Below are 13011 nucleotides of genomic sequence, written 5' to 3'. Positions count from 1 at the left end.
ACCTTGCTCCCAGTTACAGAATGAATATGAAAATGATAGATGAATATGCTTAAAAGAAAAGTAGGTAAATAGGCAAAAGGCATGATTGAATCAAATTCAGCTGACTTGGGTAGTTTGCATTTCGTTTTGTACTTATAAATCCATGTTATAGATGCCTAGCAGAGACTTAGAGTTTTCTCTGGGCTTTCCATCACTGAGTCATCACTGTAGATTTCTCTGCTGCCCCCTGATTAATATCATATCACTGACTGTCCTGTGGCAACTACTCCCCAGCAATTTGGCATGCCCTTATCACTCACTTTTAATCAGATAAGATATTTTCTTCAGCACCTGCTCTTATCCTCAGTAGGCTTTCTTAATCTTGCATGAATGTTACTGACAACTGATTAAGGCCCAGTGTGGTTATAGAGGTGTCTCTTTAAAAAAATAAATTATTGCAATGTAAAATAAAACTTACTCATAGTTTCAATATTTAAGAGACTTTTTTATGATCACATTTGATGGGATCCATCAGGAATTCAGATCTATTTCAACCAAAGTGACTTTATTTACCTATGTCAAAGAAGGCACAGACTCATTTTTAATTCTGCCTCCTCCTGCAATTCAGGCTGTCTTATCAAGACTGAAATCAGACAATTTTCAGGTGTTTCCTGTAGTTGTTCAGAGAGGAATACTTTAGTAGTTCCCCTTTCCATGTTTCTTGTAGTTTCTGTGCTCCCAGAAAAATGCAGTTTTGCCTTGGGAGACTGAGGAGTCAGGATCAATTACGCCACAGCTCTGCTGAACTCTAGATTTTAAGGTCAACATCTGAATTTCTCCTCCCATGATGAGCAACTTCCTCTCACCAAGCATGGAAAGGCATATTCAGTATGACTCTGGGCCAAAGTGAGGAGAGGTATTTCTATTTTCCTTGAGAAAGAGTGGTCATATAACCCACTTAAAATAGACCAGGTTTTGGTTTTTCATTCTAGAAACAAAATTATTCATGGCTAGCCTGAGTTATGAAAGATTTACTTCAAAGAACAATTGAAAACTGCTGATGGAATTATAATGAAAATATTGAGGTAAGGCTACAGGATGAAAAAGGAAATAAAAAAGCAATTTAATTTCACGGGTTTTGGAAGTCTTGCCCTTTACCTATTTAAGTTCTAATTTTATTAAAATTTTGCAGCCTGGATGTTAATTAATTTTTTAATGCGTGTTTGTTTTTCAGAATATTTTTGATGTAAGCAGATGGTTGCATGACTGTGGTCTAGAAACCGGAATTGGCATGAACAGTATTTATATTTCCTCTTCAAGAAACAAAAATGGCCCTTTGATTAAAGCTCCATGTTTGCTTTTCTTGAAAACCAAACTAAATGCAGGTTGGTTCACTAATGAATTGTCCCATGATCCTCAGGATTATGAAGTTTGTCCCACAAAAACCAGCAAGTGTCCCCACAGGCATTATGTTCTTTTTCCAGCCTGCTGGCAGAGCCAGAGCTGGGCTGAGCTGCTGCTTAGCACCTTGCTAGAAAAAAAAGACTTCTCCAGTCAGTGATGCTGTGTGGTGTCCACTAACAGGGTGTTCAAACCAGAACCTGATCCTGAAGGTGGAAGCACTAGTCGTGTAAGAAACTGCTGGTTGATCTCATAAAGTGGATTTATCTCCTCTCTGATCCTGCACTTTTCCATGTGCTACTGTATTAATTCATTCCTACCTCGAGCCTGGCCTGCATTTCCATGCTGCTGTTGCAACATGCCACTTTCTGAGGTTCAGTGTATTTCAGGATTTCTTGGAGAAATCCACTGGTGAGTTCAGTTCTGGTTTTGAAATCAGAAGGCCCTGAGATTCAGACAGTGCTAAGCTTATTTTAGCATGCTATGCAAAAGGGACTTCTATAGCTCAACCTTTGGTTTAGAAATATATTTAGAAATAATTCAAGCAGGGCTATGCATTCCCATATATTTACCAGAGCCTGAGTGTCTAATGCCAAATATGAACCTCAAACATTAAGAAAATAAAATTTACTTCTAACAATTTTACCAAAAATTTTTATTCTCGTTTCAAATCAAACAATATTTGCTGGGTTTGCACATCTATTCTTTGAGTCAGGTGATTTTTGGTTTTTTTTTACATTCCTTACTTTTCATTTAAAATGCAAATGAAATTTTGTTCTCACAGTTACTGAGGAAACATCACAGCAGTATTTTCCAAATGATGCAACCCAAATAAATAAAGCTCAAACCAGAATGAACCCAAAGGTTCAGAAGCCCTCATAATACTAACAAAAAAAAAATCAGATAGGATCAATCTTAAAAGTAATTGTTTAAAGCTCTCCATTTGTTTTAGAAGACATCACACCAGAAAAGATTCCTGAGAGACTGAAATTAATCTTTTTACTTTTTACTCAACTAGATCTTGCTGCCTAGGAGATGCACAACTGGCATATGAAATAGCACAGTGTACCTGAGCTGTATTTAAAAATAGAAACCCTATGAAACAGAGAGGTAAAAGCTTGAATTAGCATGATTAACTCTATATCAATTTTATTTATGATGAATAATTCAGAGTATGCCAAGTCCCTCATCAGGTTGCCTACCATAATCCATGGGATTAAACATGGGTCAGAGAACAAGCAAAAAGTTACAATACCTTCTTGAAAATGTCACATTGTTTTGAGACCATCTAATCAAAAATCATCCAAAAATGTAGTGTAGTACCAAACCAAAGTGTTGCCCTGCCAGAAATGGGAATCCTGCTGCATTTCACATTCTCCCCTCATGTCAGCATGGAAAGGTTGCACTGCTGATGCCTATATCCTGCAGTCCTCTCTTCTCCCTGGAGCCTCTCTTCACTGGTGCTGTCTGCCTGAACTGATCTGTGTTTCTAAATCCCAGCCAGCACAGTGATCACGCTCTTCAGCTGTTTAACACAGGGGCAGTAACCACGGTGTAAGTCCTGCTTTGATGGCCTCTGAGCACTGGGTGTCCTGCTGTGTGTGTTTTCTCCTTCAAGTACCCACATCAGGCTAATTACTTACCCAGTGAGCTGTGCTGTCCCTAATGCTCTGCAGAATGAGTAGAGCAGCATCCCCAACCATTCACTTCTCTTAAAAATTGATGGACAAGGCATTTTCCTCTTGTGATGTTTTGTACTCTTGCTAGAGCAAGGAACTTCCTCTGAAATGGGAATCTCTACCCAGAAGGTTAATGGTTTCCAACTTGGCAATTCCCTATGAAAAATGCTCACTGCTCTCAACAAATTTTAATTCTAACAATGTATAAAGAGTGCTTTAAACAGAGAAAGTCAGTAAAACCCTACTCAAGGTGTCATTTGGACATTTCAAAAGCCAAATAAATAGTGAGACGATTGGTAGTGATGTGTTGGTGTATGTCAGTGCTTAGCTATATGCAATGAATTAACTCCTTAATTTGACTAATTTAAAATTCATTATGTGCACTCAGCTTTCTTATTTTTTCAAGAGGAAGCCATGAATGAATGCAAAAACTTCATTCACTTTAACACATTAAAAATATAAATTACTGAAGTTAGTACTATTCATAGAACACCATTTCTATTCCTTGTATACAGAAATATAAAAATGACAATAATGTCTGAGCAACTTTCCACTGTGCATGGTGATGTTTTTATTCCCTTTAAAGAGGTAAAGATGGGGAGGGAAAGAGTTGGTAGAATTATTAGTATAGCTATACTTGTCTCTGTGAATGTTTTTGAGAGAACAATTTGTCATATCTGATGGAATCATTATTGACATTTGCAAGGACTCTGGTGCAGCCTTTCACCTTTTTATCTGAAAGAAAGTTCTGTCTTCTGTAGACATTTATGTCCCCTTCATTCTGGAACTATGGGAGCTCTCCCTTCACTCTGAGGAGGCAAAAACCTCATGAAAGCCAGGCTTTGCTTCCAAACAGTTTTCAGTATAGAGCATTAGAATTTCCATTATCTTGGAGTCATCTCCAGGCACTGGCCATGACAACAGGTGGAACAGAAAAAAAGCTACTCCTGGACCCTAAGAATGATTTTTGTATTATTTAGCTCTATAGATGCTATTCACAACAAGAGGGAATATCTTTGCCAAGGTTAAATATTCTGAGAACAGAGAAATTACTTTTATAAATACTGCAACAGGCCTAAGGGACTTTTTTTTTTCCTTACACAACATTAATTTTAAAAGTAATCAAATCTCCTAGGAGTGCAATGCCACGTGAAGTGACTTAAAGTGTGTCAGAAGATGAACAGAAAAGTTAACATTGCCATTTCATCTCTGCCATTGTTTCTGTTATGCCCAAACTTCACAGCACACAATAATGCATGGAAGAGATCTGGCTGGCTGACGTCTGTCCATCCTGAGGCACAATGAAAGGAATCAAGAATAGAGCAGCTGCTTGAGTTCTGAACCATCTTGTTTTTATAGGCTCTTACATAAGCCTTTTTTCCTTCTGACTCTGTATTTACCAAGTCAAGGGTCTCTCTCATTGTTCCATTAGCACAGTACCTGAATTTACAACAAAACAAGGAAATATGGCAATAAATCTTATTAGCTGTTCTTGTACATGGAACACAGTCCCAATGGCTCTCCTGAGTGAGCTGCATCCCTCTCGAGCAGATATCAAAGAGAATAAGATTATGTGCAACAAAAGAGAACAACAAACTTTTTTTTCAAAATGGTGATATCTAAACTGCACAGCACGAATGCCATTCTTTGTGAAAGAGAGGTTTTTCAAATGATCTGTGTATAGAACCACTGATAGGATATGTGAGAAGAGGGGACAAAGTGTTCCTGCTCTCATTCCTATCTCTGTCCCCACCTTCCTGGCAGGAGCCTGAGTGGGCCAAGGCTGCAGGGGCTGCTCCACTGTTTTCAGACCCCACAGCTGATGAACTTCAAATGTTAGTCTGACTTCAGTGCAACTCATTTAAAGGATCAATGTTCCCACAGTGCAGTCTGAAGAGAGAATCTGCAGTCTTTTAAAAGCATGTTTCTTGCCTTGCTGTGGATGAGGTACCTGGCTCGTTTGTTCTTAATAAGTTGCAGCTCTGAATATTTCTGACAACATTGAGATTGCCTCTGCTGCTTTGTGTACCTGCTGGATCTGTGACATGTCTTTGAGCAAGCCTGTCTGCTGGCCACATTTTAACTTATAGTTAGGCTGACATTATTTATAGCCCATTCAAGACATACAGGTAGGTTTTCAGGTTCTTCTGTTCACCAAGTGAACATTCATTGGGACTGAAACCTCCTGAGCTTCTCCTGGCTCTTAAGAGGTTCAGCACTGGGCCAGCATGAGCTTCCTCAGCACTGTCAGGAATGAAATGTTTCTTGGCATGTGCAGGAGCTGAATGCTGGGCACCTGGAAAACTTTAAAATTGAAATAGGTACCTACTTAAGTTTAAGAGCCTTCTGAGCTGGGCAGCAGCTGAGAAGTTTTTAGTATCACTGTTTGTAATTGCAGCTGACTTCTTCCTGCTTTGGATACCTCAATACCTTTTTGGGATCTGGCCCTAAGGATTTTTTTTTTTAACTTATGCATTAAATAATAAAGGGCAGGCAATTAAGAAGTCTTGCTTAACTGGCTCAGCCTCTTGAAGAGAGCTACAAATCAGCCTTGTTTCCTTCTCCTGAGAATCATTAGATCATTTCTTACAAGGGCACAGGGAGCCTCTGCAGTGTTTCATGGCAGAAAGTGCACAGGGCTGCTCTGTGGAGTGCTCTGTGCTGTTGTTTACAAACCAAGTGTGCCACACTGAGCATCCCAGCTGGATATTTAGTTTGAAAAGTGATATGTCAGTCGCTATTTAATTAGGACCCTGCAGCCCACCTTTCTCAGATGCAGCAGCTTATTAAAGCGTTCCCTGATTGGGAATATGCAGATGTCATTGGTGGAAGAAATAGCCGCCTTTAGTTAGAGTGAAAGGACTTTGCCACCTCTAGCCTGGACTTACAGAAACACACTTGGACCCCAGGGTTTAGGTGTAAGGACAGCGAAGACAAACAGCCTCCTATTCTCCTTCCAAGGAAAATGATGTTGGAAGGGGTGTTGCTGTGCTCCCTGTCCTGGGAGAGGAAATTCTCCTCCACTGCTGCCTGTGTATCCTTCTCACATGGCTCTTCTCTGCAAGAATTTCAAGAACAGGTGAGCAACTTCTCTTTACTGCTCACTTATTTGGGCTGGAATGGAGGGCAATAGGAAGCAAAAAAAGTTTTAGTGCTTGGTGTCTCTGGGAGAGGCCTGCAAAGAATAAGTGTTTCCAGTAAAAGAGCATGGCAGTGTTCAAGGTCAGGCTGGATGGGGACTTGAGCAGCCTGGTCTAGAGGGAGTGTCCCTCCCATGACTGAGAGGTGGGAATAGGAGATCTTCAAGGTCCCTTCCAGCCCAAGCCATGCTATGATTCACCAGTGGTGCAGCCTTCTCTCATGTGGAAGGCAATTAGTACTTATTTAAATTAAGGGAATTGGGGCTGCAAAGAGACTGTAAGCTCTACCAAAATTGTAAAGATGCCTCTAAAATAAACTATAGTGTGCCATTCAAAATGCCTGGGTTTATTCTTAGTGTTGTTAACTACTTCCTATTTCTCTATTGCTGCAAGCTTAAAAAAACCCCAAACCCTCAAACTAACCAAAAACTGATGGTGTTTATGTGAACTCTGGTACTGATACACTTGGAGAATTACATATTTTACTTACACTGAACTACAAGGGCTATTCCAGAGCTCTTAGCCCGTTTGTTATTTTGGCTCAAATGTACCTTTCCAGAGGTGATAATTTTCTGTCTCACTTTGAAATATGAAAGATTAATTTAGAAGAAAGTGTTTAATATATCTTTTTTCTACTACAAAAGTTTAACTAGCAAAGTAAAATACTGAGTACTGTTGCATTGGACCTATCTCCTCCAGAACACCATTGTCTGTACTTTTAAGACAGGCACAGCATTTCCTCTAGATGTTAGAGATAATGTGTGTGTACAGAGGCAAGGGCTGTTTAACTGGTGAGAAAATTCTATTATGGAAAAAGAAGATGGAGCTCAATTTTCAGCTCTCTTATCCCTGAATTTGGGAATATTATCTCTATTTGATAGTGTGCTCTGGCTTTTGTGCAAGCAAAATTCTCCTGCCTTTCCCACCTCTTCTGGCTTTCTGGGAAGTGACAAATCATCATTGTGAGCAATAGCTTCCTTCTAAGTTAGTTTTTTCAGTTTCAGGATGCTGGTTTTGCTCACTTAAAGACCTTTTCTTTTGTTAAGGCAATCACATCCTAAGCACAGAGATACCCATAGAGCAGGAAATAATCATGACAATGAATCTTGCTCCCTAGAAGAAGCTAAACAAATTGCATGACTGAAGCCCATGCCTAAATGACAAAAAGTTCTGGCCATGATTTGAGCTAATTAAGCCCACAGCTTCTGTATCTCCAGCTCCAAGAGAAAAGTTGTGATAGCTCACAATGGTCATTGTGAGAATTAGTGCAATCATATATAAATATTTTACACATTTTACTATGCCACATGCTATTTCACCTAGGAATGAATTACTTGCTTTCCCACAGTCATGGGAAAGGAACAAAGCCTCAGAGGAAAGAGAAGAGCTGGCTAAGTGTTACTGATGGCTGCATTTTATTTACCAAGAGATGGGTAATACTCTACAAGTATTTTTCTGGCCTTTTCCTTTACTGAACACACAAGTTCTTTTGATGAGCAAAGCTAATGAAAAGCCTATGATAATGAAATCATAAGAGCAATATGAAAATAAACTGGGAAATGCTGACAGTCTCAATTATTATAATATTCTAGAATAGAAGGAAATTATACTATTACTCTAATACACACTCTTGGCAAAGGAATTAAAAAAAAGCACACCCAAAAAAACCCCAAACAATTGTTAAATTTTTAAAGGCATTTATGAAACTACAGCAAAACAACTTTTCACTTGCATTTAACATGTATTTATTTAGAATTGGGAAATGGTATGTGGTATTAAAAGCATGGCAGTGTTCCTGGTAGTAAATGTCCTGCAAGCCAAAGAAAGGGTTCACATTGCCCTGTTTTTGCAAACCAGAGCGTTCATCAAATGTTCCTATAGTCACTACTCACACCCAATAAACCATAAGGAGTGTTATTAGCTGAAATATTATTGAAACCACTTATGTCAAGCAAAGAGGGAAGGAGGAGAAAGTTAAGTGAGTGCAGCTCAACTGGACACAGAAGTGCAATTCCCTTGTTTCATAAGAAGTTACTTGGGAAAGATGGACTTTCAATGTTTGGTGACACGCTGTTGGAGTGATATTGGTCTGAGAGTGAAGAGAAATGCAAAATCACTCCTCCTGAAGATTGCCATGTTGGAATGCAAGACAGGGGCAGGGATGTTAGCTGTGCCAGCAGGGATGGTTGAAGGACACTTAAGCATCGTTTGAGCAGAGGGGAGCTAGACTCTAAGACTGTGAGGGGGTTTTTTTCCAACTAAGAATTAGTCCAAGATCAAAGGGATCGTTATTTCACTTAGTCTCAGTTTGTCCTGTATCTCTGTCCTGTTAACCATTTAGACACATGTGCATAAAACTGGCAGACATTCTGTATCTGACATTCATATTCTGGCTAATTCATCCAAAAGGTGTCCATACACATCAGTCCCCAGTTACAGGGGCTGTGCCAAACCCTGGAGGATTTGCTGGGATATTCTGTGAGTGGCTACACTGATAACAGCACTGATGCCAGAGCCAGGCATCAGTCAGTGCCCATGGACTGGTCACCAGGGCTCCAGAGCAGGAAAACCAGTTCTCCCAGGCTTTTCAGCAGCCAGGAGCTGGGCTGCATTCTCAATCACTGCACATTCACCTTTGCTGCAGCCTGAGAGCTTCATCAGGGAAGCAGGAACGGAGTCTGTGCTCAATCTGTGGCCAGTTAGGGAGCAAAGAAGCCCTTGGGGTGACTGTGAACAACACTGAAACTGCCCTGCACTGGGTCAGATGCTGATACTGCGCCAGCTAGAACTTCTAGGATCACCCCAACATGCTTTTTTTTTTCCTATGGGGAGACGGATGGAGAAAAGCAGCATCATCCAGCACATGAGGGTTTCAATCAGTTTTCTGCTTCTCCTTTAGTTACTTTCCAGCTGCTTTGCACTTCCCTCTCAGATGCAACAGGGCCCCAGATTTCAGCTGCTGAGATGGAAATATGCTTAATAATAGATTATGAAAAAGACATGGTGAAAAATTCCAGTTTAGATGGAGGATTTTAGTGCCAGATTGTGCCCTGGGATTCCAATGCATATCTTCCATTAAAGCCATTAAAAATGTTTGCATTTTAAGGAAGAATTTGGACTTTTGACACAATTCCCTCTTTTTCTTTGGGAGCCAAACATTTTCTGTGGTAACAGAACATATTATAACAAGAATAAATATAATGCATTCAGGCATTAAAATGAATAACAGTCCTTGATCTATTTGCTGAAGATTACAGGCATGAAATGTGAAAGCTGTTAGTGGTTTGAAGAAAGATATTTGCTGTAATTGGCACTGCAGCTTTGGTTTTATTACAAAATATGAAGGAGATGACCAGAGAGGTGTCCAGATCCTCACATTCTGTGGAGAGATTACAGTGCATCTCAAGTTCATAACTTTGGCCAGTGGTTTGCTGCTTTTTGAATCAAGAGATCCTAAAATCTCAGGTAAGGTATTGCCACACACAAGCTCCTGCCTCCTATTCCAGTGAGGTCAAAACCTTGGTGAGGGTGTACGGCTACAGGTATAAGGAAAATATTTCTTGTATTCACAAGGTGCTGTATGAAATAAAATGGCATTACATGAATGGAACACTTTGCATTAAACACTCGACCCTTCAATTTCTGGATTGTTTCAAATTGGAGCAATATAAGGATATACAAAGAGAAGCTTTGTACTCCAGAATGGAGGTAACTCTCATCCTTCTCTCCCTCCTCAAGTGTTTGAGGCAGGCTCTTTCCCTTCCTTTCCTTCAGAAATGAAAGCAACTGTCTACAACTTGTGCTTCTTCCCTGGGGAATGAGGAAAGACAGCTCAATCCAAGCTTCTGAGCTCTCTTCTGCCTCCTGATCTTCTGGGACTTGCAGTGGATCAGCTTGAAGTGTAAATCTCAGTGGTGATGGCACTGCATTTTTAGAGGAGCCTGCCTTGCACCCCCTGAGTCCTGAGGTTAAGATGGACTTCGCAGCTGGGCTACCCAGTACATTGCAGTTTGGTGTGAAACCTTAAGAAATTTGTGTGATGGAAGATTTCACCAGAAATTTAACTTGCTTTACAGACTTTTTTTTTCAAGGTTGATTGTTCTCCACAAAAAATATAAGCTGTTTCATTAAAGTTGACTTCTTGAAAAAAAAACCAACATTGTCCATCTCATCAGAGAATCCCCAGCTAGTTGTGAACAAACATTGTTTTTAACCTTCATATTCCTTTATACATAAGGCATAAGTAATGCCTAGTGTGTATTTCCTTGGCATGCCAATCTTCCGATTTGGTCTCCTGGAGTTAAAAAATAGCACGTTATATTTTTGGCTGTTGGGCAGGCCATAACAGCAAAGCCAAAGGGATTTGCCTGTAAACAGGCTAGATGGGGTGTGGTTTGAAATGATTTAAATACTTACAGAATACCACCAGAAGGTGAAACAAGGAGGAGGGGGGAGAGGATACAGCAGTGGAGGGGTTGTTTTGGCGGCTGTAGCCTCTGGAAGACTGCTCACTGTACAGAGCTGTCTCCTCAAAGAAATATTTGGGAATAATTTTATAGCGGTGAGAAGAGGAGGGAAAGACCCTTCCTTCTTGCTGATATTGCTCAAAAGGTTTGAGATGCTTGCAACTGTTTCCCGAATTTATTTAGATCTCTAGATAACTTTTCTGATCTGTGGAAGGGGTGAGAGCACCTCTAAATGCAACAGCAAAGCTTGTCTGGGAGCAGACAAGTAAATTAATCCTTGAGCCTGTGCAGATTGCTTTGCCACGTTGCTGTGCTCCTCCTCTCTCCTTCAGCTCTCCAGTGTATCAGACAAGCCATTTTCCCTTGATGTTACAACCCATGTAGCTGCTGTACCAAGGCATGTTTTGTGGTGGCATTTACTGAGTGCTTTCTGAAGATTTTCTGGTCTTTATTCCTTCTGGTTACTCTTAGCATCACCGAAGTTCAGCTGGTCCAAGAATCAGTTGTACCCTGGTGGATTTAAGAAGCTAGAACACACAGCAAACATGAATGAGCTTTATTTAAAATAGAACCAGTCAGTTCTTTTCCTCACTAAAGAAACAGACTGAGGCAGAGAGCTGGGATGTTTCTCTTCTGTAAAGAAGATCTCACACCAGTCATACCTTAGCTGGTTCCCCTCCTCTTCTTTTGTCAGTGTTATGCATCTGCATTAGCAAGCTGTGCTTTTCATTCCAGAGTGATGAAAGGGAACAACAATAAATTACAATGCCTTTTAAGAAGTCTTCAAATCTTATCAGATCTCACATTTCATCCTGGTTGCTTTCTCATGTCATTCTTTTACTATTACTCTAATTGCCACTCATAATTTATTTTGCTGCTGTTATGCACCTAGCACTTGCAGCTACTGTTGAGAAATAGTATGGAGGCAGAAAGCAGAGATCCTCTCCTCTTTTTGTAAATTCCTATTCCTTGTGAAATTCCCAAACTCACAACCTCCCAAGTTTCTGAAAAGAGTGGCCTCTATGTACTCTGAGGTATTGTTACACTGTTAAAAATGGAAATCTGATGCTGCTTCTTGTGGGGTGGAAGGGAAGAAACTGAGAAAAGTAGCGATTTTCACCCCAGCTGTCTCATGATGCTTGAATGCTGGGAATAGAAAACAATATAACAAATACCTGAAAATGCAGCCACCTACCACTCTTTTATATAAATTTGAGATTGCGAGCCAAATTCACTGTTGACATAAGCAGATGCAAATCTAATGAAGTCACTGCAGTTACTTCTCCTTATGCCAGAGGTGAATTTGTCCCTATTTTTGGAACATGCTGGGTTTGTGCTACAGCATTGGCACACTGTATCATGTCAAAATCCTTTTGAGCAATGGCAGTGTGCCACTGGCTGAGTAACATGATGCATCGTGTCAAACATCTGCCTGATAATGGTCCTGATCTGCTTTTTGACAGGATGCATCATGCCACCATGCCCGAAGGGGCATCTGATAGGAATTCTGTCAGGATCTGATAATAAGAAATGTGTGCTAACTGAAGAGTGGAGCATTTCGGCATTTTGTGGAAACAGTGATCTCTGTGTTAGTGCATTTATAAATCTCTTCCAAATGCCTCATGTACTTGGGTGAAAAATGATCACTAATGTACTCCCACTTCAATGTGTCACATTAACATAATAAACGATAAATCATTTTCTATTTTAGTCTGTTCTGCTTTAAGGACCGATATTGGATTTTCTCCTAAAAATGATCAATTGGTTGATCATTTTTAGGAGAAAAATTGAAAGAATTTGTTTCTATTTGTGATCTTACAGGCTTGTTTTCTTACTGTTATTAAGCGTAGGAGGGTTTTGTTCTGGCTTTTTCGGGTGTCGTTTTTTATAAACTAACACCAGGCCTTGTTCTCACTGCATGTGAGAGCGTTTCACCTCAGACAGAACGGTGCTAAACACATCCTCCCTAAACCAGGAAACATGTTTCACAATCCTCTGCGGCGAGCGGCACACGCTTCCCGGGGAGGATCTGCGAGGGTGGACAGCAGCCAGCCGTCCAGAGGCGAGGAGGCCAGGTGCCAGAGGAATGCCTGGAGGCAGCCTGGCCATGTGCTTGCGGTAAAACCCTCCAGGTCAGGAGTCAGGAGCAGGCTGGTGGCCAGGAACAGCGCAGAGCAGAACGTGGTGCTTGCTGTTGCCGGCCTGCGGTCCTGCGAGCGCCGCCGGCGGGATCGTGTCCTGCCTTAGGCTTGCTGCAGTAGGAAATGAGGGGAAACAGATTTCTAGAATTCATAGGGACCAAGCAGAGATTTGTAGATAGCAATCAGCACCTGGATTTTCTGTTTT

The 13011-nt window shown here is 40.7% G+C and overlaps 1 long non-coding RNA gene across 11 annotated transcripts in view; it reads left to right on the top strand.

The window, feature by feature from the left end:
• The window catches only part of LOC135294991 (uncharacterized), a 48999-nt gene extending 43043 nt beyond the window's left edge, over positions 1-5956 (top strand). For 5 of the 11 annotated variants that reach the window (XR_010357042.1, XR_010357035.1, XR_010357034.1 and 2 more), the window contains 3 exons: positions 707-885; positions 972-1064; positions 1214-5956. This is a non-coding gene — a long non-coding RNA (uncharacterized LOC135294991). Of the gene's footprint in view, positions 1-706; positions 896-946; positions 1065-1213 lie in introns of all 11 variants that reach the window. The other 6 variants (XR_010357038.1, XR_010357036.1, XR_010357033.1 and 3 more) reach the window with 6 other exon arrangements.
• The last annotated feature ends 7055 nt before the right edge of the window (positions 5957-13011 follow it).

This window comes from Passer domesticus, chromosome 2, assembly GCF_036417665.1.
Source record: "Passer domesticus isolate bPasDom1 chromosome 2, bPasDom1.hap1, whole genome shotgun sequence".
In the NCBI taxonomy this organism is placed as follows: domain Eukaryota; kingdom Metazoa; phylum Chordata; class Aves; order Passeriformes; family Passeridae; genus Passer; species Passer domesticus.
Note: the sequence above shows the minus strand (reverse complement) of the source record. Positions and strands in the feature narration are given on the sequence as shown.